Source organism: Equus caballus, chromosome 26, assembly GCF_041296265.1.
Source record: "Equus caballus isolate H_3958 breed thoroughbred chromosome 26, TB-T2T, whole genome shotgun sequence".
In the NCBI taxonomy this organism is placed as follows: Eukaryota; Metazoa; Chordata; class Mammalia; order Perissodactyla; family Equidae; genus Equus; species Equus caballus.
This window is the reverse complement of record NC_091709.1, coordinates 9,694,863-9,721,257: the sequence shown is the minus strand read 5'-3', so window position 1 is coordinate 9,721,257 and position 26,395 is coordinate 9,694,863. Positions and strand designations below refer to the sequence as shown.

Here is a 26,395-nt window from a genome sequence, read left to right as displayed (position 1 = left end):
TATAACTGAGAATAGTATCAAAATTATTAAGAAACACGGATTTATTAGTATAGACTATCTCTTGAAATAACTAGGGTTTTTAGCTGGGGGGTTTGATTACATAGCAGATTACGTTGTTAGTGTCCCTTTAACTGAATTTGAGCAACAGTTGTTTTTCTATCATACCATCATAGTAGACTTAGTCACTGCTTGTTTTTACGTCTTATAGTCTTCAGCATTTTTGCCCATCCATATTGCGTATCATAGTGTGAAAACGCTGTGCACAATTCTTTCAGCTGTGGAACCAGAGAACAAGGTGGCAACAGATGAGAGCATCATTTCAGTGTTTGTGTTCACCTTCGTCACTATTTCTCTACCCAATTTCAGAGACGAACTAAGTGTGGCCCACTTCACCTACAGTAAGATTGTTCTATAGCGACAGACCGGAACTTTCTAGTTAAGTGATCTTTCTGCTACATCATACTGCATATTTGGAAAATAACTCATGATTAAGCTAACTAGAATGGGAATTGTAATGATTTATATGAAAGAACCAATCTAAATTGTGAACCTAATTTTTCTGTTGTTATTTTAGATATGGTGATATTCTCTCAAGAGTTGCCTAGGCATATTTTCTACTTACAAGAAAATAAGCATTATTGTATAATAGGGATTATTTTCCAATCCAGTCCTCCCCTGCATATCATGGAATTATTAAATTACATTTACTCAACCTTTTCATACCTTTCTATTTGACTTCCTTGCAAAAGAACTAAGAAATTATCTGATGAACTGAATGAATGAATGAAGTCAGTCTGAATGATTATGAAAAAGTAAAATGCTTTTTCCATAAACTTAGGGAGAGGTTGCTTATTTGATTGCTTTAATTTGCTTTATGAGTTTTCAGTTTACTCTGCAGTATTTTCTCCAAATAGAAAAAAAAAAAAAACAGTACTGAACACTTCTAAAAAGTGCCTTTTGATGTCGTGGAATGTGTCAGTGGATCTCACCTGTGAGGTTTACGAGGCCAGGTCAATCACCTGTAGTTAGCAACTAACTCAGGGAAACATAAGCCATTGAGGAAGGGCTACATTATTCAGGCCTGCAGTATTTGTACTAATTCTGTCTACTTTCATTACATCTTTTTCCAACTTCTTAGCATTTTCCTTAATTTTTGCCTTACGGCTGGCTTTTACAGTTATCCTAACAATGCAATTGGTTTAATTGAAAGGAATAGGGAACTTCAACTCAGTCTTAAAATGAGATCCATATTATCAAAAGAGGGCAATTTGCCCTCAATGAAAATATCCTTTCTGGCAAAAGCTCAAGAAATAGACTATTAGTGCCTTGCCTATTAATACACATGTCTCCAAATACTTAAGATTAAAAACAAAACAAGACCTTCAAGCACAGACACTTTCTGGATCTTTTGTCTAAACTTTCAAAAAGAATTTGTGATGATTTAATTCATCCTAAACAAATTAAAGCCAGGAACTTAAAGACTGACTGAGATCCTGGTCTCTTTCTGTCTGAGATTCAGCCTTCTACCATGCAGTAAGACATCTAAAGCAGCAGACTAGTTACTCATCCTCTGCTTACTGAGAGTAATGCTTGCTGAGTGCTGTGACTGTGTCTTGCCTGCTGGTGAAGTACCTGTATACTGAACAGCAAGTGGAATACACTAGGGCAGAACGTCCTGGTGCAGCAGGCAAGACAGCTTTTCATCACTGTTATCTAAGCAAATTTGTTCGCTGCAGTAGCAATAGCAGAAACACCTGAAACCTTAGATCCCCTTTGCATCCTAAGTGAGGTCTTTCCCACATCTTCACTTAATCTATGCTCTAGATGTAATTTAGAATTGTTAGCTCTAATTGCACAAGTCCAAACATGGCATCTGGAAACATCCTCTAGATAAGGGTGGAGACATTCCCAATCTGCTTATTGAGGTAGTATAACCTTGGACTCTCTCCATGGTTGTCATCTACAAGATTTGTTACAAATTACTCTGGGTACAAGTGTAAAATCAAGGTGGTCAATATCATATCTTTTAGGGAAATTACTGTGTTCTATTAGGAAAGTTATACATCTTGACTTCCTCTGGGATTATTTTCATGATGCTTTCCTAAATGAGTAGCCATAACCACAGAGTCACATATTTACAAGGGCACAGGGAATCAAGGTTTCAGAATTACGTGGGAGAATAAAAACGTGAAACAAATGCTAACGATAATCTGAAGTCATTACCCATAATAATTCAGCTAATATTTCTTGAGGACTAAGTGCCAAGCATTATGTTTAGTGTTTCATACACAGTATCTCATTTAAATATATGATGCTAGAGAACAAGGTTGGTCTCACCAACAAAAGAAAGATGGGCTGGAAAATACAGATTTAGTGCATCAGAAAGATTTATATCAGATCATCTCTGGATGACAGAAAGTCCTGGGAGGTGGGAGGGCGGAAAGCATCTTCAGCGACAAGAGTTCCCTTCTGCGAAAAAGAATCTACAACAGTTGGGTCCAGGGTGAAACAGCCCTGGGAGGGTCAACCCCCGTGGGCTGTGGGGGTGGTGCTCTGCACACAAACTTTGTCCTGCCCTTCCCAGCTTTGGAGACCTGCTGGAACACTGCCACCTTCCAAGAAGCACTCAAGTTTCTAGGGTCAGTCAAAGCCCCGGTTTGGGGAGTTCCTGGTAAACTACAGCTGAAGGATCTCTGTCTTCTGGGCCATGAAACGTTAATCTGGAAAAAAGATTTGAGGCCAGAAACAGGAAAGGCCAAGTATTTTCTCAAGGCCAAAGCCAGGTCAAAACACTAGATATGTATTCTAAGGCATCTCAAGAGCAAACCGCTATGGATGCCTTAGAATAAAGATCTGAATAAAGCCTGGATCCACAACACTGCCTCTCGCTCTTCTCTCACCGCAACCTCACCTCTTCCTCAGGACACGCCTGCTTGGTGAAACTCTGGGTAAACGGATCTCGGGCCCACTCAAGGGCTGGTTCTCAGTCCCCCTTCGGAACACGGCTGCCTCTGCCCCTTCACTCCCTGGTCTGACCTCACCTCATTCCCAGCCACCCAACCGGATAAAAAGAGCCACTCAGAACACGCAAAGATGAAAAGGAAAAGGAGACTAAAGTCGTTTTACTTTAGATGCTTTCCGAAAGGTTGTCCACGTCATTTCCAGATTCCATGAACAGATAATCTCCAAGGTATCACTCAAGTTAAAGAGACGGGACTTTTTCCCTCCCCACCCGTCTCCACGCATCAGTGGAGGGGAGGGAGGAGACGGCGGACAGAAGAAGGAGGGGGGGCAAAGTGAGAAAAGCAAGATGAGAAAGGGGTGTGGAAGGAAGGATGAGAGGTGGGCAGGGAGAGAGGACGATTAGGGCTGGTGGAGAGCCCGGGGCGTCTGCCCGGGCACGGCACCCGGTCCCGCAGCGCGCAGCCAGCTCCGCGGCCCCGGAGCAGCCGCAGCCCCTGCCCGGCCCGGCCCGGCCCGGCCCGGCCCGGCCCGCGAGCCGCCTTCCCGCTCCGGACTGCGGCGGGCAGCGCTCGCGGTGAGTGTGCGGCGCCGCGCGGGTCCGGAGAGCTGGCGCCCGGAGAGGGGACGCGGGGGCGCGCGGCGGGGGAAGAGGGGCAGGGGGGCGGGGGCCCCGGGGGCGCGCGGAGAGGGCGGGGGCCCCGGGAGCCCTACGGGCTGGAGCGTCGTTCGTTTCCCACGCTTCTTTGGGGCGAGCGAGCAGTGCTGGCATTCAAAGGTCGCCCTTTTCCGCTTGCTCGCGACCTCTGCTCTCCCCGGGGGCGAAGTCGCGGGGAGCAGGCGCGGTCCTGGGCGGGGCGGTGGTCCAGGTGGGGAAGGAGGGTCCGGCCGCGGCCCAAGGGCGAGCGGTGGCTTTCGGAGCCTGCGACAGCCACTTAGGGCGCAGCTCCCGGAGCTCCTGCCTTGAGGAGCCGCCGGGCGGAGAGAGACGGGCCCGGGCCCGAAGCCAGCACTGGAGGGACAGGAGAGTCTTTGAACCCATCCCTCGGTGGGACCTGGGGAGGATCCTAGGGAAAATGAGAAATAAATGAGGAGCCGGGCGGAGGCGTGGGTCGGAGAAGAGGCTGCAGTTTCCACCCCGACCTGACGCGGGTCCTGCCAGCAGGGAGGCGCCTGCCGCTGTCGAGGGCGGTGGAGCAAGGGAGAGAGGGACCCAGTGAGGCTTCAGCCTCAGGGTTCCTGTCCCCGAAGGGGCTGGGAGAGCCGCGTCTCCGTCCCCTGAAGTTAAGGAATGAACTGGAGGAGGAGAGGAGAAAGAATACACACGGAGATAGCACTTTGGGTGCCCCACAGGGTGGGTTTGGGTTTTGGTTATTTTCGTTTTCGTGGAAGAGGTGGCCTCTGATCGGGCACTGGGTGGAAACAGGAGGTGCGCTGCCCTGCACTTGGAAGAGACCTTGAGAAGGCTTCGCTTTCTGCATGTGAAGTACTTCCCAGGCGCCTGACGGTTGTAAAGAGTTCAGCGGATTTGTTAAGCGAAGATTTAAGATGACACAAGTAGGGAGCGTCACCTGCCCCTCCCCTCAGTTTTTCTGGAATATGTGTGTAGCCAGTGCAGTCTGATGAAATTTTAGTGGGTGTGCTATACTAAAAGCCAGGAAAATGAAACCAGTTCGAATGGGTTCAGTCTGGCTCCATTTCCGTACAAATCTTTGACATTTGATTTGGTGATCAAGTCTAATCACCCCTAAGTTTGAGTTGCCCCGTTTGTGTGTGCGTTGGGGGAGGCGGACTGCACTCAGCTGGCTTTCCCTCCCGCAGCGGGAGCGCCCTGCCGCGTCCCTCTGGGCTTGCATCGGCCCTTCCTCCGCCTCTTTCCCTTTCTCCCTCGCCAAACCCTGAAGCAAGTTCAGTCGTCATCACTTTGTGTCTGCTCCAAGGAAAGTGCAGCTCTTGCTCCTCTCCCCCCACGGGAACCTGTGTGTCAGGATAATGAAAGTCGTTATTCACTCCTCCAGTCAGATGTGGTTTTCTATGCTTTGGGTAGATTTTTCATTAAACTCAGATGTTTCTAGAACTAATGCTTTACTTGCCTAATATTAGCTTAGGAGTCCCCAGATATGAAAAATAATTTATTTTACTTATTTTGTCCAAGAAGTTTCGGTATATGTTACCTGCACTCCGTTTGGTCAGTGTGAATCATTTGTTACGCCTCGTCGGCTGAGGCTTGTTACAGAGCTAAGGAGCTTAAGTTACATGAACGGATCGTTCCCTTGCCCCAGTGTGTAAAGGTCTCTGTTGAGGTGAAGACTTAAGGAATAATGCAATTTTTGCCACTTTACCTCATTAGGCAAATTGTATAAATGGCTTGGATTGAGCAATAGCACATTTGTAAAGGCAGTTTTTTCATTATTTTAAATAAATAAATGTATTGCCTAAGTTTTGTAAACTTTGTAGGCATAGTGTTGTTATAAAGACTACCATAAAGCTGCTAATAAAAATAATACGAAACACCTTTCTTAGGAAGTTTTTGTTTTTAATTTAAAATTGGGTACATATTTCTTAACAAAGACTTGCAAAATTATAGCTCAGTTCTTAATGGGAAATGAGAAGAGTGATAGTTTGAATTATCTAGTAAGTGTGGTCCCTTTTGAAGTTAATTATTATGGAAATCATTTTTTGAAGGGCGCTTTCTAGTATATTAGTAATAAGTGGCTAATACAAAGCAACATGGATAAGGTAATATTCGAAAGGCCACGGCAGGGTTCCCTTTTCTTCAATATTAATTTGAGGTGGGAGAGATGCTATTTGAGCTGAGTGAACAAGATGCAGTGTGTAGCTTCCTGACTGCCATTAACTGAAAGCTCTGATAACCCTTAGGTGAGGGTGTCCCAAGACCCCCAGGGAAGCATCTCACACAGAACCACAGCTCCTGTGCCCACACTGGGAAGCTTGCTTTTCCATTCCCTCAGCCTTAAATTAGGTAGGCAAGAAATACTAATTTCTGCTCTAAAAGTGAAGAACCCTTGAAGTGCTGTAGGGAAACTTGGAATTGGCATCTGTAACAGAAATTATTGCTTCCACTTGAAAAGGTACAGGGACCTTTCAGAACCTAGGAATAGCATAAATTTAAGCAGAGATTGTATCAGTGAGTGCACATGAGCATTAAAGCGGGGCTGTACTCATCTGATAATTTCTCCACCTCCTTGGCGGTATTTCCCCCTCTCAGAAGCAATAGGTGGCCTTTAACTAACTCATGGTGCAGAGTTTCTACTTTCCTCTGTGTACAATGGGAAGCCATTAAAGTGTTTCTAGGAGTAAACTGTTTTACCAGTTTACTTGCTATCGTTTCGAGGTGATCTGTTGAAAGACAAGAGGGAAAGTAAGCAGGCTGTGAGGAAGCTACTAGTTTCCTAGCCTCGTCTTTCGCCAGAGTGGTAGTGGTGGAGATGGTGAGAAGTGGCCAAATTCTGAATATTTTTGGAGTTAAAGGTGACAAAACTTGCTGATGGGTTAGATATGGTTGCTGATGGAAGGAAGGGAATCAAGACTCATGCCTAGACTTCTGACCAGAGCAATTGGAAGGATGCCCTTGTCAGCAGCTGATACGGGAGGACCAAGGAGAAGCAGCTCAGTTTTGAGCGGCCTCCGCGATATTCAGTTGCAGGTGTCAGAAGGGTGGTTGGGACAGAGCTCAGGGGAGAAGTCAAAGTTGGAGACAACAACGTGCGAGTCATCAGTGTATAAACAGTATTCAGAAGAGTGGGACTTAATTAAATGATTTAAAGACGGAATGTATTTAGAGGATCGGACTGAGAAAAGAGCACTAGAACAGCCCAAAATATGGACAGTGAAAAGAGTAAGAGTCAGAAAAGGAAGCTGAGAAGGAGCAGTCAGTGAATTAGGGGGAAATATGGAAGGTGTAATACCATGGAAGCCAAGAGAAGAAAGTATGTTAAGAAGGAGGGAGTGATGACCGGCTATCTCCAGTGCTGCAGAAGAGTTAAATTACGTGAGGACAGAGAATTACCTTGGAATTTTACTTGACCCTGATAAGAGCTACTTCAGTTGAAATGGTGGTGACAAAAGATTGACCAAATAAAGATTAAACAAAGACTGGTGACCTAGTGATTCCAATCCTGGGAATTTATCTTAAAGATATAGTTGCCCTTAGGAAGCCTATGTACTCAAGTATATACAAAAAACTGGATAATGGTGGTTGCCTACAGGGAAGGAACCTGACTGATAGAGTACAGTAACGGGAGAGAGATTGTCTTGTGTATACTGAATACATTTGAGATACGTGCTCATAGATAAGCTATTCAAAATATTAAATAAAACTTTATGCATGAATCAAAACAATTATAGTTTAAAATAGTTTAATTGTAGAGAAAAGAAAGAATGGGAGGTGAGGAAGTAAATACTCTGTATAAAATAACTCTTTCAAGAAATTTTCAAGAAAAGGATTAAAGGCAGCTGGAGCAGACCATGGAGATTTGTCTTTAAAATGGGGCTTATAATGTCAGAATTAGATCAATGAGAATGAACCAGACAGAAGGAAAAGTTGATCTGGAAAAAAAAGAAAAAAAGGACAACTATGGCAGCAAAATTCTTTAATAAGTGGAAGGGGATGGAGTTCCAGGTGCTAGTGAGGGAGGAAACTAGCATGACTGGGAAGAGAGGCAGTGCCCTTTCCTACAAACCCCCACATCTGGATCAGTCCTTTGGTCAGCTTTCTCATTCCCAAAGTTAGTTGCTACCTGGGACATTTGTAGGAACTATTCCAGTCGATGCTATTGTAAAATCTTAAGTCGAATGTCATTTGGACCCTCAATCTCTCCTCAAATCTCTCCTTACCATCGGGTGGCGTCCTCTCTAGTTCACCTTAGCAGCTGGAGCACAGCTTACCACTCTTCTCAAAACGAAGTCTCTGCCTTGGCCCTTCACTCTCAGGCTGATTCTTCTCTAGTGGAACTCAGAGACTCCCAGGAATGACGCTCCCTCACTGCTTCTAATCGCTGCATGTTTATCTGCTCAGCTGCTCTCCTTCCCTCCCATCCTATAGTCAAGCTGGCCTCCCTTACTGCCCTGGATCCCACTCCAATCTGAACCTTGCTTCAGAAACTTCTTTTCATCACTTGCAGTGTTGTCCTCTGTATTTAATGACTCCATCATTTAGGTGTATTTTTAAGATCATACCACCCCAATACATAAAACAAGCAAACAGAAAAGCCTCTCATGATCCTGAACACCCCTACATCTAGTCTCCCACTCACTCCTTTTCTCAGCTAGCTTCAAGAAAAAAATGAATTTTTACTTCTTGTCACCACCTCCTTCCCTCCATTAACTCCTCTCACTACAGTCTGGCTTCCACCCTCACCACCCCATAAACTTGCTCTGGCCGTGGGCACCACATTATTAAATTAGAGGCTAATGATGACGGAAACTCTAGCTCGCTGAATTATGTAGAAGGATTTGACAGGGCTAGCCGTTAATCTCTCGCGCCTTCTCTCTCCTGCCTTAGACTCAAAGTTACCCTCCTTCCTCTTGAAGAACGTCAGTGGCGGCACTCTCGTGGTCCACTTCCTACATCTTTGAATTTCTCCATTCATTTGGTGTTCCTCCTCCACTGTCCATTCTTAACTCTCTTCTCCATTCACTTCCATTTTTCTTATTCTCTCTTGATCAAAGATCCCTCTGAGAATCTAAAAACAAAAACAAACAACTATGGTATCTCTCCCCAGAAAAAAAAGCACATAGGTACAAATATATGCAGATCATTTTTGTCAACTAACAGACTCACTGAAGCCCATCCTTGGGAATTAGGAATCCTTCCTAGGCCTTGGTATAAAATAATTTCATTAGCTACTGTGTTTTCAGTTACCTCCAGATGAGATGATGAATCCTGGTTGTTCCAAACGTGAGGATGAATCTCAGTTCTAACACTGCCCATTAATGGTCTGCTTTTGTGGTAGCCAAGTCCCAACACCTACGACCTTCCTGACCTTTTCCATATATTCACAACATATTATTTCTTCTTTACGTAATTTCTCTTTAAGTTGAATCACATTTTAAAATATAAATAGATAAAAATAAAATTCTTATCACTGTTGTTAACAGAAAAATCAAAATTACTTCCACAAATAAGAGGCAATGATTTAAAAAGGAATATAGCAAAAAATAGTAAGGTTATAAAATTTTAATCAGATATTTATCGCCAGCTGAGAGCCTTGAGCCTGAGGCCGACTTTCCAGTGGCTTATAAGGGAGATAGCAAAAGCTGAAAACAAATTTTCACCAAACTGAAGCTCTCTCAAGGAGTTAATCCAAGGGGAAGAAAAATTGAAGAGGGAATGATACTACATGATACAGTGATATTTAGGGCCGTGACCTAATACAAGTCAGGTCATGTCGAATACCACCAGTGGGACTGAGTTGGGAAAATTCCCCTCTTCTGCATAGCCAGCCCAAACTTCCTCACTAAGCTGCAGACCCTGGTGATTGCCATATGGACCGATAAACGACCTCCAGGCCCAGTCGAAAGGTTCATAATTAAACTCATTTTCTTTTTCCCTTAAATGTTTAAGCCTCATATATTCCATATCCCATTAGAGAAACTCCCAAATTTCCTTTTAAGTTTTTCTCCATACCCGGCCAAATTCAGTTAGTCTACACTCGATGGTAGACTTTCCTGATCATCCATTAATTTACTTTAACACAATATACCTGGCCAGGACTCTTTTGAATACCTTCGACCCCATCTTCCTAGATCTAGCCTTGCCCCCATGAATCATTTTTCCCATACTGTCACCAAATTAATTTTAGAGATTTGTTCTGTCCCGTGCATAGTATCTTTCAGTGGCTCCCCACTTCCTTCTGGGAACAAGCCAAGCCATGTAGCTCACTCTTCCAGCCCTCCTTTATTTGGATTTCTGTCCAGCTTACTTGTTGCCACTCCACCTTGCCCCCCTGCCAGCTATGCTTCAGCCTTAGGGAACTACTGACCCTTCTCTGACACATGAGGTTTTCCTTCTGTTCTTCATTTGGTTCTGAATGTCCTTCCTTCCGCCTGACAAATTCTTAGTCACTTGTCAAAATTCAAATTTATTTGTTTTCCTTTCCAGACCCCTTCCTTAACCAGAAATGCACCCCTCCTGTACACTAATTATGAACCATTTGCAAGGGTCCATACTGCACTCTCTAGGCTGTTTGTATTTTATTTATCTACATGTGTCTTCTCTCCACTTGGACCACTGAGTCCTTCGAGGCAGGAATTGAGTCTTTCTCATCTCTTTTCCCCAGACTGAATGAGCACAGTGCTTGGCACAAAGGGCATCAAAGGGAAACTTGTCTGACTCTCATGCTGCCGGGGGTAGGTGTGCCTGTTGACAGGCCATGGCACCGAGCAGTCCACAAGCTTTTGGGTGAGAGTGATTTTCTATACATCATTTCAAAAACTTCTCTTTGTCTATTCAGCGGTGGCTCTCTGTATGGCATTTCACTCTTTCAAACTGTTTCATAAAATTAAAAGGCCAAAAATCCCTCAGAGAAGCTTTCTAATGTAATCTTCTATACCTACAATCTTGAAGACAAATGGCTATTTTTCTCATATACTAAAACCTCAAGGGAAGAAAATTATGTGACTTCACTCAATAACCCACTTTTGTGTTCAGCTACCTTCATTTTTTATAGAATATAAATTGGCATTGCTGTAGTCATTTCTGTTCCTTTTTGAAATGGACACTATGCGGTTACATTTTCCTTATATCAATCTTTCATCCATTTCAAAACAATGTCAACTAATATTAAACAAAAATATCTCAATTAAATCAAGAGTTGTTGATATTCATTTATCTTGTGCAAGTGTTTAACTTTCAACCTTATCCAAGATACAGAGGTCTTTGGCTCCAGTTCAACTTGAATTTTCTTCTCTTTTTGTGTTATTTCCCCATCTTGTAATTAGTATATATCAGTGTATTAATACGCTCATAGTGAGAATTATTGGAATAAATTCGTCTTTGAGATAGATGTTTTATATAAATAGAAACTGGTATATGCGTTAAAATAGTCAAGGTTATCTGCAAATACCTACCATCAAAAGCCCTAATTTTATAGTCATGATTTAGTCTTATAATAATTTGCTTTCTGAGGCATTTGTGATATTTTGAAAAGTAGATAAAGTATGATTTTGTTTTCTAATTACCATAGCAACAGGATTCCTTACTACTGCATTAATAGCTATGATAATTTCAGGAGAAGACTAATTTGGCTCATGCTTACAAGCAAGGGTGCTTTAGTTATGGTACAAGTAATAATGATGAGTTAGTCACATATTTTCATACCTTCTTATTAAGTAATGTTTGAAACAATGAGTTCCAGATTTGGCAAGTGGTCATTTCAACATTTTGTCTGCATCTCATCCAGTGCAGCCACTGCAACACAGCACTGATAACTCAAGTCATCTTTTAGCTCTTGTTTGGGATCGTGGAGCTGTGCTTGACAAAGCAAGGACCCTTCAGTCTTTATAATTCTTGTTGAAATAAAAGCAGTGGAGCTCTCTGACTTTACCTTTCATAACTAAAGTCTAGACTGCATGATTTGGAACCTTTCTGTTTTGAGAAAACGAGCCTGGATTTCAAATGCTCAAAGAACCATTTTCTCTCAAATTCATATGTGGATCTTTCTTTCCCCTCTTCTCTGATTAGGTTCAATCAGCCACCATTAGTCCAAGAACGTATCAGAAGAGAGGAACTAATATTCTTGCCATCATAGTCATAATTGTGAAAAGGGCTTTCAAATGAGTAGGACAAAATCCTGACACACTTCATTTTTGTCCTAAAGAAGTTTACCAAGATTTAGCTTAAATCTGTGCACATTTCCTTTGTGTGCTTCTCCTCCCAGAATACCCTCTCACTAAATGCAGATGGACCTTTCATTGAGCATCATTGCTACCTCAGAACCTAAGTGGAGAAAATCTGTCAAGAGTGTCGCACTTTTTAAAAAGTACATAAATGCACCACACCATTGTAAAATTGTAGATAGACAATAATTCTGCAGTGGCTGAAGAAGTTTACATTAAAACCACTGTCAAATGTTGGAACATTTGTTTTCTCAGAAAAACAGATAATTTGATGTAAGATACGAATATGTAGAATTCGTAGTGAAACTGGAGAGAAGTAAGTGCTTTCTGAATGAATAAATTTATGATTATCTGTAGCATACAAAAGTGGTGTTGTACTTCACTAAATGAAGAGTAGAAGGAATGCCTCTGCCGTGGATACAAACTAACTTGAGTAAGTGGAAAAATAATTGACAAAATTAGAACTGTACCTAATTCCATGAGCACAATCATAATGGCTTGAAAACAAACTGTTTGATAGTTTTTACAGTTGCATTCCAATATAGTATTGCCTTTTATCTTCACATCCAGACAGGAATGTTTATCCCCACTTTACAGAAGATGGAAGTGATCCCCAGAGCCTACATGGTTTCCTATAGCTCAGAAATGCAGGAAGTGAGGGGCGCAGATCCATGTTCGCCTGGGGTTCAGTCAGCTGCCAACTATAGGACATGTTGCCCTTTGACCCTAAAGAATTTGAGAAAAAAACTGCATCCTCCTCTGGATTCATTTTTAAGATGCATTTTGCCATTTTTATTGTTAAGTTTAAAGAAAAATGAATTGCAAACTTTACACTTTAAACTAAAAGGTATTTTCTTTCTTATTACTTGTTTTACAGATGCTTCTAATACACAAAATTGGGATTTTACTCTAATAACATTTTCTTCATTGTTAAAAATATGAATATATAAAACTATTTAAAGAATAAAATGAAAATCTCCATAATTCTATCACAACATTATCACAAGAATTATGTATTATATCTTAGTTTTTAACAAATTTTTGCTGAACTGATAGCCAAAATTATACATCTCAATTCTTGTTGATATCATATATTTTTCATTTGATTACCTGTAAGACAATATAATTTTTAATATTCCTATGGTTATTTGAATTTTTCCTTTTAGAATTTTCTGCATTGCTTTTCGGTTCTATTACTATAGACATGTTTATGTTTTTCCAAAGCTGTATCTGCCATATATTGCAAATTTCTCCCTTTGTTACTGTCTTTGAACTTGTTCCATGGTAATTATTAATGGCACATAAGTTTACATTTTATGTGATTCAACATTTCAATTTTTTTTCTTTGGTTTGCTTTTGGTTTCATGAAACCAGAAGTAAGTTTACAACTTTCCATTCCAAGATCAGTGGGATATTTGTTCCTATTTTCCAATTTTAATGGTCTTATTTATTATTTAGTTCTTTCATCAAGCTGTAATTCATTTTTAAATGTCATGTGTGACAAGTTACCATCTTGATCTTTTTTCTGAAGACTTAGCCTATTGCCTTAATGCCATGTCTTGAAAAGTCATTCCATCCCACTGGTATGAAATATTCAATTTATCATCCACAAGGTGCTTCTGTAGGCGGTGATCAGTTCTCTTTAATTGCTCTCTCTCTTAATTGTTGCAACAGACCGGCACTCCTTTTAGTTACTGTAAATTTTACAATATTTTATCAACTGTAGGGCAAGGGTTTTTTACAGCTCTTCCCCAAAATTTTGTTTATTCTTTTCTATTTCTTCCCCCTCAATGAGTATGGGTAATTGTGTCAGATATCAAAAACAAATTTTCCTTGTAGAATTTTCAGTAAAAATTAATGTGAAAGGACTGACTGGGTTTCCCATGGAGGAATGTATCTTTGAATTTATTTAGAACTTATTTTATGTTTGTCAATGAAGTTTTATAATTGACTTCTGGGTTCCACACATTTCTTATGTGGGTTTTTCCATGGTATTTCATATTATAGAATATTAATATGGACAATTATTTCTCATTACATCTACTTGTGGCTATAGCTAGTTCACAGAAGAGTCACATTTTTATTCATTTATCTTTATTTGATTTGCTAAATTCTTATTGATAAGAATTAACTTTTAGTTTATTCTCTTGGCTATTTAAAATAGACAATTACATATTCTGAATCTAAAAATCTTGTTTCATATTTTAAGAAAACAATAGTATATAACTGTATTTATAGAGCTATTGCACTAGAATTACTGTATAGCATTCTCAATAGTGCAAACTAAATAATGTACTATTGAATTCTAGTGTTCCTCTTTGATTCAAAAGTTGTTTCAGGGGCCAGCCTGGTGGCGCAGGTGTAAAGTTCGCACATTCCGCTTCTCGGTGGCCCGGGGTTCGCCGGTTCGGATCCCGGGTGCGGACATGGCACCGCTTAGCACGCCATGCTGTGGTAGGCATCCCACGTATAAAGTAGAGGAAAATGGGCATGGATGTTAGCTCACGGCCGGTCTTCCTCAGCAAATAGAGAAGGACTGGCAGTAGTTAGCTCAGGGCTAATCTTCCTCAAAAACAAAAAGTTAATTCGAAGAAGCTATTATAAATGACAAGATTTGGGGGTTTCGTGTTTAAATATTTTTAGTTGATGTTTATTTTTAGTATATTGTGGCCAGAAAAAGTGGCCAGCACAATTCCTATTTGACATGCTTAAGTAAGGTTTTATTTTTGGTTTACATATGTTTAATTTGTGTAAAATGCCAGCGCACACTTGAAAAGCAATGAATCACGTGCTGTGTATAACACTAAAATTCAACATTATATCCACAACTTCTATATTCTTATGTTGTTTTATATGATTGATATATTAGAGAGATCCATTCAAGTCTCTGTCTACAATTGTATTTGTCTGTATCCCATTGGATATCCAACTGAGGATTATTTGTATATTGTGGTGCTTGATTTGGGGGCACTTAAAGATGTATAATCATCTGGTTTTTCTATGTGAAATTTATTTTATCTTTTCTTCATTGAATTCATCTTGCCTAATATTAGCCTTATTATCCTTCCTTTCTTTAGGTTTGCCTAAAGTTTGTTGGCTTGAGTCATTTTATATTTGGATTTTTCTTACAAGCAAAATATTAGGTTTTGTTCTTACCTGATCTGGGTATTTTTCCCTTTTAATAGATGAACTCACCTTGTTTTTTAAATTAACTACTATAAATATCAGGTTCCATTTTACCTGGACGGAACAATTTTCAGTGTTTTCTTGTCTTTTCTTTCCATTTTGTCACTTCTTTTCTATTTTCTCCTTGTCTTTGGCATTGATTAGTAATTTATTCTTTTGGAGAAAAATGCGTGTTTATTCAATTTGGGATTATAGGCAAATGGAGTTTATATGGATTCTGTAAGAAACTGGTATAGGCCATTGTTTGAATTCCTTATCATTTCCCAGACCCTGTACACTGATAGGAAATGGAGGGAATGCAGAGTTCCCAAAGAAACTTCTTTCATCAAGGTGTCATCATTCCCTCTTTTGATGTTACTGTCCTTGCCACAATAAACTTCAGCAGTGCAGTTCCGTACTTTGCCAGACCACACAATCCTGGATGTTGGCGTGCCTCCCAGGGCTGCAAGCAGACAACAAGCTTAGGAACACCTTCCATTCCTGCCCAGACTGTCTCTTACTGCCCTTCCTTTGCCCATTCGTTTAGAGTGTGGCAGGTCGAGTCAGCGGGATCATCTTTACTTACTCCCAGCTATACAGCTTTATTGAAGGAGGTAAAATTGAAAATTGTTATATTCCCATCCTCTATGTGTTTCCTCAAACTGGTTTACACTTTTAAGCAGAAACTCCTGAAATTTTGGCCAATAAGATGTCAGATATTACTAGTTTCTAACAATAGCTCAGTTGTTTCCTTTATTGGTTTATAAATTATTTCAATAGAACTCAAGTGGGTGATGAACTGTGTGCAGTCTTATAAAGAAATTCCTTGAGTTGTGGCTTTTGACCTAGTTTACATATCATGTGAACAAGGATAAATAGAAACTTTGCACAGGAGATATTAATTTTAAGAAGCACTTAGCCAGAAGTGTAGTTTAGAAAGGCTCCTCGCTTTATACTTCTTAGATTCTCACTTAGGAAATATTTTAAATTACGTATGAACCCTGATCACAAAATGGAATTATCCAATACTCTGGCTCATTGGCTTCTCTAAATGATTACCCATAAATCTTCCCTGGCAGTTAAGTTATTTTCAGAGCATTCAATAGAGTTCTGTTGTGAAAAGAAGCATTCCTACAGACAAGCACTCAAACTACTTGAATGTGATAGCTCTTGGCATGACTACACATTGAAATTGCAATTTTAAAAAAGAGGCAAGGAAGGTCCATGAGTAATTAAGGGGAAAAAGGGAAATTGGTGTGTTTTATTTTGTAATAGTGGGAAGTCTTTGAAACATAAAGGGCACAACAATGATATTTCAAATGTCAACAGGTGAACATCTAGCTCTGAAAGATTTATGATAGCAAAGGAAAGATAGTAATGTTAAAATTATAAAAAGGTGCTTTTAAAGATTCTGTATGAAAGTGTTTTGAGTAGTAGTGTTCTGGTGAATGTTTAACAACCAGCTGGAGGAGGGAGAGCAAGAGCCCTGATTTGTAGCATTTGCCAGTTTTCATGGTGTAAATACTCCTGGCATGAACAATTTCAAATATGAAGGTGAAGTCACTGAACTTATAGTTGGGAAGAAACGTGCCCAATGACTCTCATGAGCCAATGGGAGCCAACTCCAGTGTCCCACTGGTATAATCTTTATAACATTTTAAAAAATGGTTACCAGCCTATGTAAGATCTAACTCATAAAGGTAAAGGATATCTTGTGCCTGGTAGTGTGTGTTTTCACACTTTAAGTAGTGAATGAGGCAATGTGGTACAATTCAGAGTGACTGAGACCATAGGATCAGATATTCGTGGGTTTGAATCCAAGCACCATCACTTAGTGTGTGATTTTGGCAAAATTACCTAATTTATCTAAGGCTTAATATATTCATCAGTAAAATTCTGAATGATGAAAGCTATCTCATGGACATCTTTGATGATTAAAAAACACAACAGATAATGTAGTTGGCATATAAATAGATAATAAATAATAACTCTTTCCTTCCATCTGTATTACTCAATTTCTTCTTCCTGTCTTTACTCATCTGAAAGTAGTAAAATGAGGTCATAATTGATGTAGTGTAATTAGTAAGGAGATGATCAGGCCTCTAGTATTGACACACTTACGTAACTACCTGAAAATTATCCCCGTATAGGAGGGAGAGTTCTTGAGAAATGCAGACACCAGGGAGAATTCGGGAAGAATTACCTACATTTGTTGTTCTTTCTATCTTTGAAGTGTCAAAATAAAATAAGCACAAAATTTTGAAGACGCTTTGGGGCAATGGCACATGGATAACATTCATAACTCGATTTTGTCACTTATCATTTTGCAGTCTCTATGGAAAAAGAAGGAAGGAATGTGGAAGGGGTATTGAGTGGGCTAGCCCAAAAAATACAATTGTGGAAAAGGTAGAAAAAATGTGTCATGACAATTCATAGAAAAAAATAACTTTTGGCTATAATAAACAGGGAAGATTTAAAAGCCTGACATTTAAAGTGATATGTGCGGGATTTTGATGGATGAAGACAGTCAGATTTAGAACATTTTGGGTGAGTCAAAAAAAAATGAGCTGAGACAGAAGTAGATGAGATTAATTTTCTAAATTAAAAAGTAATTAAAGTAATATATTCCAAGTGCAAAATAAACCTAGGGTAAATTAAGCATATATATTACAAAAGTAGGTTAGTACCATATTACCAAATGAGAGTTTGATTTCCTATTTAATTAACACATTTAAAGATGCATATGCTATACTAGCTGCTTTATATATCTTTCTGTTTAATTCCCAAAAACACTAAAAATAAAGCATCATCTCATTTTATAGAAAAAGAACTGCAGCCCAGTTATACAACTTATCACCAGAGAGACACTGACAGTTTTCGACCAGGGAGGTAACACAATGGGAAGTGTAAATTCCTACAGTTATCTCATAATCACTAATTGAAATTCTTAACTTACTCTATGCCGAAGGTGAAGTCAGAAGCTGTTGATTCCTACAGATGTGGAAGGGTTGTTCTTCATGTAGCAGATGATAACGTCTTAGTAGCTTTTCTTATGAAAGCAGGAGTGACCTCTCTAGCATTCACTTACCCCCTTCCCTCTTTGCAACAGATCGGTGAAGGTGCTTTTCCTCTTTCTGTTATATAAAACAAAAGTTAGGGGCTGGCCTGGTGGTGCAGCGTTAAGTGCGCACGTTCCACTTGGGCGGCCTGGGGTTCACCAGTTCAGATCCCGAGTGCAGACATGGCACCGCTTGTCAAGTCATGCTGTGGCAGGCATCCCACATATAAAGTAGAGGAAGATGGGCACGGATGTTAGCTCAGGGCCAGTCTTCCTCAGCAAAAAGAGGAGAACTGGTGGCAGATGTTAGCTCAGGGCTAATCTTCCTCAAAAAGAAAAAGTTACATTGGTGATTATTTCAGACTTTTTATCCAGGCTTTCATTGAGGAATGAGTTAACCCATCTACTCTCATATAATGCATGAGTTTGGATTAATTTTTCAGAGAACTGAGCCTTGAGGAAATTTGAAACATGACAGGAAAATATTGATTATGGAAAGGACAACTTTTGCAAGCATATGATTCTAGTTGAGAGGAAGGACTTAGTAGAATGGCCATGGAGATATCATTCTCCTGTAATTATTCTTACTGAAATCACCAGTGACCTCCAAGTTGATAACTCCAAAAACAGTCTTCAACCCTCATCTTCTCTTATCACTTGGCAGAGTTTGATTATAACTTACAGAAACTACTACTCCTTTTTTTTTTTTTTGAGAAATATTAGCCCTGAGCTAACTACTGCCAATCCCCCTCTTTTCTCTGAGGAAGCCTGGCCCTGAGTTAACATCCGTGCCCATCTTCCTCTACTTTATACGTGGGATGCCTACCACAGCATGGCTTTTACCAAGCAGTGCCATGTCTGCACCCGGGATCCAAACCGGTAAACCCTGGGCCGCCGAGAAGCGGAATGTGCAAACTTATCTGCTGCGCCACTGGGCTGGCCCCTACTCCTCCTTTTTTTAAACCACTTTATTGAAGTATGATGGATATGCAAAAAACTGTACCTATTTAATATATGCAACTTAGTAAGTTTGGAGATAAGTATATATCTGTGAAACCATCACCACAATCTATGCCATAAACACATCCATCACTTCCAAGAGTTGTCTCTTGCCCCATTTATTTATTATTTTTTTGTGATAAGAACACTTAACACAAAAGATGTACACTTTTAGCAAATTTTTGAGAGTGCAATATGGTATTATTAAATATAGGCGCTATGTTGTACAATAGATCTCTAGGCCTTATTCATCTCACATGACTGACACTTTGTACTCTTTGACTAACACCTCCCCATTTCCCCCTTCCACTCGCCCCTAGCAGTCACCATGCTACTCTCTGCTTCTATGCATTTGTTTTAGACTCTTCATATGAGTGATCATGTAGTATTTGTCTTTTTGTGACTGGTGTATTTCAGTTAAGATAGTATCCTCCAGGTCCTCCATGTTGTCACAAATGGCAGCATTTCCTTCTTTTTAATGGTGAATAATACTCTATTATGTGTATATGTCACATATTCTTTATCCATTCATCTGTTGATTGGACATTTGGGCTGTTTCTTTATCTTGGTTATTGTGAATAATGCTGCAATGAACATAGGAGTGCAGAGATCATTCTGAGATGAGGATTTTAATTCCTTTAGGTATAGACCCAGAAATGAGTTTGCTGGATCATATGGTAGTTCTATCTTTAATTTTCTGAGGAATCCTCACATTGCTTTCCATAGTGTCTGCAACAATTTACAGTCCCATCAACCTTGTGAGTGTTTTCTTCACATCCTCTCCAGCATTTGTTATCTCTCATCTGTTTGATAATAGCCATCTTAACAGATATGAGGTGGTATCATTGTGGTTTTGATTTGCATTTCTCTGATGAATAGCAATGTTGAGCACTTTTTCATACACCTGTTGGCCATTTGTATGCCTTCTTTGGAGAAACATCTATTCAGTTCCATTTTTAGATCAAGTTATTTGGGGGTTTTGTGCTGTTTAGTTGTAGGAGTTCCCTATACATTTTGGATATTAACTCTTTATCAAATATATGGCTTGCAAATATTTCCTCCCATCCCATAGACTGTCTTTTCATTCTGTTTATTACTTCCTTTGCTGTGCAGAAGCTTTGTAGCTTGACATAGTCCCACTTGTCTGTTTTTGCTTTTGTTGCCTGTGATTTTGGTGTCATGTCCAAGAAATCATTGCCAATCCCAATGTCAAGAAGATTTTACCCTATGTTTTCTTCTAGAAGTTTTGCAGTTTCAGGTCTTATCTTTAAGTCTTTAATCCATCTTTAGTTAATTTTTTGTGTAGTGTAAGATAAGGGTCCAATTTCATTCTTTTGCATGTAGATATCCAGTTTTCCCAATACCATTTATTGAAGAGACTACCCTTTCCCCATTGTGCATTCTCGGCACCTTTATCAAAGATCAGTTGACAATATACATGTTGGATTTATTTCTGGGGTCTCTATTCTGTCCCATTGGTCAGTATGTTTGTTTTTATGCTAGTATCATACTGTTTTAATTACTGTAGCTTTGCAATATATTTTGAACTCAGGAAGTGTAATGCCTCCAGTTTTGTTCTTCTTGCACAAAATTGCTTTGCCCATTTAGGATCTTTTGTGGTTCCATAGGAATTTTCAAAGTGTTTTCCCTATTTCTGTAAAAAATGCCATTGGGATTTTGATAGGGATTGCATTGAATCTGTAGATTGCTTGGGCAGCATGAGCATTTTGACAATATTAAGTCTCCAATCCGTGAGCACTAAATGTCTTTCCAGGTATTTGTGTCTGCTTTAATTTTCTTTATCAGTGTTTTATAGTTTTTCAGACTACAGGTCTTTCACCTCGTTGGCTAAGTTTATTCATAAGTGTTTTGTTCTTTTTGATACTATTATCAATGGGATTGTTTTCTTAATTTCCTTTCCAGATAGTACATTGTTGGTATAGAGAAACACATCTGATTTTGGATGTTGATTTTGTATTCTGCAACTTTACTGAATTCATTTTTCAGTTCCACCAGGTTTTCTTTTCTTTTTTTTTGGAGTCTTTAAGGTTTTCTACATATAAGATCATGTCATCTGCAAACTGATAGTTTTACTTCCTCCTTTCTGATTTGGATGGCTTTTATTTCCTTTTCTTGCCTAATGTCTCTGGCTGGGACTCCCAGGACTATATTGAACAGAAGTGGCAAGAGCGAGTGTCCTTGTTTCTTCCAGATCTTTGAGGAAATCTTTCAGTTTTTCACCACTGAGTATGATGTTAGCTGTGGGCTTTTCATATATGGCCTTTATGGTGTTGAGGTAAGTCCCTCTGTTCCTAACTTCTTGAGAATTTTTACCAGGAAAGGGTGTCAATCTTGTGAAATGCTTTTTCTGTATCTATTGAGATGACTCTGTGACCTTTACTCTTCATTCTGCGAATGTAGTATCTAACATTAAGTGATTTGCCTATGTTGAAGCTTCTTGTATCCCAGGGATAAACCCCACTTGGTCATGGTGTATGATCCTTTTAATGTGCTGTTATCAATTTACATTTAAAGTAATTGTTGATAGAGAAGGACTCACTATTGCCATTTTGTTAATTGTTTTCTGTCTGTTTTGTAATTCTTTTGTTCCTCTCTTGCTGTTGTCCTTTGGGTTGTGATGAAGCTTTTTGGAGTGATAACTTTGATTCTTTTCTGCATATCATTTTTATATCTACTGTAGTTTTTTTCTTTATGGTTACCATGAGGCTTGCATAAAACTTCTTATAATTGTAACAGTCTATTGTAGGCTGATAACAATCTAACTTCAATCACATACAAAAATTCTACACGTTCACTCCCCCATTTTAGGTTATTGATGTCAGAATTTACTTCTTTTTGTGTTGTGTATCTGTAAGCAAATTTTTGTGGTTATAGTCATTTTTAACACTTTTGTCTTCAGAGACTACTTCTTTCTTTTTAGGAATACTACGGTTAATCAACCTTTAATTTTTTGAATGTTTTAATTGAATTCACAATAGTTTACATCATTGTGAAATTTCAGTTGTACCTTATTTCTTGTCTGTTACTACATAAGTGTTCCCCTTCACCCCCTGTACCCACCCCTCACTCCCTTCCTCTGGTAACCACTGAACAAATATTTTCTTTGTCCATGTGTTTGTTTATATTATATGAGTGAAATCATATGGTGTTTGTCTTTCTCAGTATGGCTTATTTTGCTTAGCACAATACCCTCCAGATCCATCCATGTTGTTGTAAATGGAATGATTTCATCTGTTTTAGGGTTGAGTAGTATTCCATTGTATATATATACCACATCTTCTTTATCCAATCATCGGTTGATGGGCACTTGGATTGTTTCCATGTCTTGGCTATTGTGAATAATGCTGTAATAAACATAGGGGTGCATATATTACTTTGGATTGTTGATTTCAAGTTGTTTGGGTAGATACCCAGTAGTGGGATAGCTGGGTCATATAGTATTTCTATTTTTAGTTTTTTGAGGAATGTCCATACTTGTTTCCATAGTGGCTGCAATAGTTTGCATTCCAACGAGCAGTGTATGAGTGTTCCCTTTTCTCCACATCCTCTCCAACACTTGTTGTTTTTTGTCTTAGTAATTATAGTCATTCTAATGGGTGTAAAGTGATATCTCAGTGTAGTTTTGATTTTCATTTCCCTGATGATTAGTGATGTTGAGCATTGTTTCACGTGTCTGTTAGCCACCTGTATATCTTCCTTGGAAAAATGTCTGTTCATATCCTCTGCCCATTTTTTGATTGGGTTGTTTGTGGGGGCTTTTTGTTGTGAGTTGTATGAGTTCTGTATATGCTTTGAAGATCAACTCCTTGTCTGATAAATGATTTGCAAATATTTTCTCCCAGTTTCTGGGTTGTCTTCCCATTTTGTTCATGGTTCCTTTGCTTTGAAGAAGCTTTTTAGTCTGATGTAGTCCCATTTGTTAACTTTTTCTTTTGTTTCCCTTACCTGAGTAGACACAGTATTCGAAAAGATGTGGCTAAGACCGATGTCAAAAACTATACTGCCTATATTTTCTTCTAGGATTTTTATGGTTTCAGGTCTTACATTCAAATCTGTAATACATTTAGAGTTAATTTTTGTGTATGGTGCAAGATAGTGGTCTTCCTTCATTCTTTTGCATGTAGCTGTCCAGTTTTCCCCATAGCATTTATTGAAGAGACTTTCCTTTCTTCATTGTATGTTCTTGGCTCCTTTGTCAAAGATTAACTGTCAATAGATGTGTGGTTTTATTTCTGGGCTCCTGATTCTGATACATTGATCTGTTTGTCTGTTTTTTGTGCCAGTACCACGCTGTTTAGATTATTATAGCTTTGTAGGATGTTTTGAAGTCAGGGATTGTGATCCTCCAGCTTTGTTCTTTTTTCTCAGGATTGCTTTGGCTATTCAGGGTCTTTTGTTGCTCCATATAAATTTTTGGATTCTTTGTTCTATTTCTGTGAATGATGTCTTTGGGATTTTGATTGGGATTGCATTGAATCTGTAGATTGCTGTAGGTAGTATGGGACATTTTAATTACATTTTATTCTTCCAACCCATGAACATGGAATATCTTTCCATTTTTTTATGTCTTCTTCAACTTCTTTCAATAATATCTTACAGTTTTCAGTGTACAGGTCTTTCAACACTTTGGTTAAGTTTATTCCTAGGTATTTTATTCTTTATGTTGCTATTGGAAATGGGATTGTATTCTTGATTTCTTTTTCTACTAGTTAATTGGTAGTGTATAGGAATGCAACTGATCATTTTAAATTGATTCTATACCCTGTAGTTGTTGATTATTTCTAATAGTTTTCTGGTGGATTCTGTAGAGTTTTCTATATGTAGAAACATATCTTCAAATACTGAAAGTTTCATTTCCTCCTTTCGAATTTGGATTCCTTTTATTTCTTTTTCTTGCCTAATTGCTCTGGCCAATACCTCCATTACTATGTTGAATAGGAGTGATGAGAGTGGGCGCCCTTTTCTTGTTACTGTTCTCCGAGGGATAGCTTTTAGTTTTTCCCCATTGAGTATGATGTTGGCTATTGGTTTGTCATATACAACGTTTAGTATGTTGAGGTGCTTTCCTTCAATACCCATTTTATTGAGAGTTTTTTTTTTTTTTATCATAAATGGATGTTGGAGCTTGTCAAATGCTTTCTCTGCATCTATTGAGATGATCACGTGATTCTTATTCCTCATTTTGTTAATGTGGTGTATCACATTGATTGATTTGTGGATGTTGAACCATCCCTGAGTCCTTGGAATAAATTCCACTTGATCGTGGTGTACGATTCTTTTAATGTCTTGCTGTATTGGTTTGCCAATATTTTGTCAAGGATTTTTGCTTCTGAGTTCATCAGTGATATTGACCTAGAGTTTTCCTTCTTCATGTTGTCCTTGTTTGGTTTTGGTATCAGGGTAATGTTGGCCTCATAGAATGAATTAGGAAGTGTTCCATCTTCTTCACTTTTTCAGAGTAGTTTGAGAAGGATAGGTACTGAATCTTTGAATGTTTGGTAGAATTCTCCAGAGAAGCCATCTGGACCTGGACCTTTGTTTTTTGAGAGGTTTTTGATTACTGTTTAAATCTCTGTACTTGTGATTGGTCTATTCAAATTCTTTATTTTCTCTTGATTCAGTTTTGGGAGGTTGTATGAGTCCAGGAGTTCATCCATTTCTTCTAGGTTATTGGGCCGGCCCAGTGTCACAGTGGTTAAGTCTGCACATTCCACGTCGGCAGCCAGGGGTTTGCCAGTTGAGATCCCAGGTTCAGACCTAGCACTGCTTGTCAAGCCATGCTGTGGCAGGCATCCCACATATAAAGTAGAGGAAGATAGGCATGGATGTTAGCTCAGGACGATCTTCCTCAGTAAAAAAAGAGGAGGATTGATGGCAGATGTTAGCTTAGGGCTAATCTTCCTAAAAAAAAAAAGAAAATTCATTCTTCTAGGTTATCTAATTTCTGGGCATATAGTTTTTCATAGTATTCTATTATAATCCTGTGTTTTTCTGCTGTATCTGATGTAATTTCTTCTCTTTCATTTCTAATTTTATTTGTTTGAGCCTTCTCTCTTTTTTTCTTGTGAGTCTGGCTAAGGGTTTGTCAATTTTGTTTATCTTCTCAAAGAACCAGCTCTTAGTTTCATTAATCCTTTCTACTGTTTTTTTAGTCTCTATTTCATTTATTTCTTCTCTAATTTTTATTATTCTTTCCTGCTGACTTTGGGCTTTGTTCTTCTTTTTCTAGCTTTGTTATGTGCATTTTAAGATTATTTATTTCAGGTTTTTCTTGGTGGTTTGGCTGATCCTGTATTGCTATGAATTTCCCTCTTATGACCATTTTGCTGCATCCCATAAGAGTTGGTATGTTCTATTTTCAGTTTTGTTTGTCTCCAGGTATTTTTTAATTTCCCCTTTGATTTCTTCAATGATCCAATTGTTGTTCAATAGCATATTGTTTAGTCTCCACATATTTCTGACTGTCCCAGTTTTGTTCTTGTGGTTGATTTCTAGCTTCACAGCATTGTGGTCAGAGAAGATGTTTGGGATGATTTCAACCTTCTTATATTTATTGAGGCTTGCCTAGTTACCCAACGTATTACCTATCTTTGAGAATGTTCCATGGGCACTTTAGAAGAAAGTATGTTCTGCTGTTTTTGGATTGAATGCTCCATTAAGTCCATCTGGTCAAGTGTTTCATTTAAATCTACTCTGTCTTTGTTGACTTTTTGTCTGGGTCATCTGTCCATTGATGTGTGTGGGATGTTGAGGTTCCCCACTATTATGTTGCTGTTAATTTCTCCCTTTAGGTCTGTTAATAATTGCTTTATGTACTTTGGTGCCCCTGTGTTAGGTGCATATATGTTAATAAGTGTTATTTCCTCTTGGTGGAATGTCCCCTTTATCATTATATACGGCCCCTCTTTGCCTCTCATTGTCTTTTTAATTTGAAGTCTGCTTTGTCTGATATAATTATGGCAACACCTGCTTTCTTTTCTTGGACATTAGCTTGGAGTATTGTCTTCCATCCCTTCACTCTGAGCCTATGTTTGTCTTTGGAGCTGAGGTCTGAGGTGCGTTTCCTGGGGGCGGCATATTTTTGGGTCTTATTTTTTAATCCATCCAGCTACACTGTGTCTTTTCATTGGAGAATTCAATCCATTTACATTTAGAGTGATTACTGTTATATGAGGGCTTAATGCTGCCATGTTACCTCTTGTTTTCTGGTTGTTCTATGTTTCCACTGTTTCTCTTGCTTTGTATTTCTAACTGCCATTTCATTTTGGTGGTTTTCTGAGGTGGATTTCTCAGTTTTCTCTCCTTTTGTGAATTATAGTTCTGCTCTGATTT

At 39.0% G+C, this 26,395-nt stretch overlaps 1 protein-coding gene and 1 long non-coding RNA gene across 9 annotated transcripts in view; one reads left to right on the top strand and one right to left on the bottom strand.

The window, feature by feature from the left end:
- Positions 1–2,819: 2,819 nt before the first annotated feature.
- HTR1F (5-hydroxytryptamine receptor 1F) overlaps positions 2,820–26,395 on the top strand; it is a 150,363-nt gene continuing 126,787 nt past the window's right edge. For 5 of the 8 annotated variants that reach the window (XR_011432821.1, XR_011432822.1, XR_011432819.1 and 2 more), the window contains exon 1: positions 3,198–3,538. The gene's annotated coding sequence lies outside the window, so the exon portion shown is untranslated. Of the gene's footprint in view, positions 3,539–26,395 lie in introns of all 8 variants that reach the window. The other 3 variants (XR_011432818.1, XR_011432820.1, XR_011432816.1) reach the window with 3 other exon arrangements.
- Positions 7,558–26,395, bottom strand: part of LOC138920876 (uncharacterized) — a 44,386-nt gene continuing 25,548 nt past the window's right edge. Inside the window, exon 3 of the long non-coding RNA XR_011432824.1 lies at positions 7,558–8,666. This is a non-coding gene — a long non-coding RNA (uncharacterized lncRNA). The remainder of the gene's footprint in view (positions 8,667–26,395) is intronic.